Below are 1,235 nucleotides of genomic sequence, written 5' to 3' on the forward strand. Positions count from 1 at the left end.
TGATGAAGAACTTTATGATAACCCACTTCCACTTAATGAATAATAAATATATTTTCCCTTCCTTATGGTTTTTTTCTTTTTTTGTTTGTTTGTTTTGAGACAAGGCCTCACTCTGTTGCCCAGGCTGGAGTGCAGTGCGATGATCACGGCTTACTGTAGCTTCAATCTCCTGGGCTCAGGTGATCCTCCTACCTTACCTTCCCAAGTAGCTGGGACTACAGGTGTGCGCTACCATGTCTGGCTAATTTTTTTGTATGTTTCTGTAGAGTGGGTTTCGCCATGTTGTCCAGGCTGGTCTTGAACTAGGCACAAGTAATCTGCCCACCTCAGCCACCCAAAGTGCTAGGATTACAGGCATGAGCTACCATGCCCAGCCCCTTATGATTTTCTTAACAACATTTTCTTTTCTCTAGCCTACTTTATTGTAAGAATGTAGTATATAATACGCATAACATTCAACATATGTGTTAATTGACTATGTTATCAGTAAGGCTTCTGGTCCACAGTAGGCTATTAGTAGTTAAGTTTTTGGGAAGTCAAAAGTCGACTATGGGCTGGGGGCAGTGGCTCACGCATGTAATCCCAACACTTTGGGAGGCCGAGGCAGGTGGATCATGAGGTCAGGAGTTCAAGACCAACCTGGCCAACACAGTGAAACCCCGTCTCTACTAAAACTACAAAAATTCGCTGGGCATGACGGCGGGCGCCTGTAATCCCAGCTACTCAGAAGGCTGAGGCAGGAGAATCACTTAAACCCGGGAGGCGGAGGCTGCAGTGAGCCAAGATCGCCCCACTGCACTCCAGCCTGGGCTACAGAGTTAGACTCCATCTCAAAAAAAAAAAAAGTCCACTATGTGGTGGCTGGGTGTGGTAGCTCACACCTGTAATCCCAGCACTTTGGGAGGCAGAGGTGGGAGGATAACTTGAGGTCAGGAGTTTGAGACCAGCCTGGGAAACACAGTGAAATCCCATCTCTACTAAAAATAAAAAAAATTAGCCAGGTGTGGTGGCACATGCCTGTAATCCCACCTACTTAGGAGGCTGAGGCGTAAGAATCGCTGGAACTTAGGAGGCGGAGGTTGCAGTGAGCCAAGATCATGCCACTGCATTCCAGCCCGGGCAACAGAGTGAGACTCTGTCTCAAAAAATAAATAAATAAATAAAAAATTTAAAAAAGAAGTCAGGCCGGGCGCGGTGGCTCAAGCCTGTAATCCCAGCACTTTGGGAGGCCGAGA

The sequence above is a fragment of the Colobus angolensis genome, unplaced genomic scaffold, assembly GCF_000951035.1.
Source record: "Colobus angolensis palliatus isolate OR3802 unplaced genomic scaffold, Cang.pa_1.0 Scaffold216, whole genome shotgun sequence".
NCBI classification, from domain to species: domain Eukaryota; kingdom Metazoa; phylum Chordata; class Mammalia; order Primates; family Cercopithecidae; genus Colobus; species Colobus angolensis.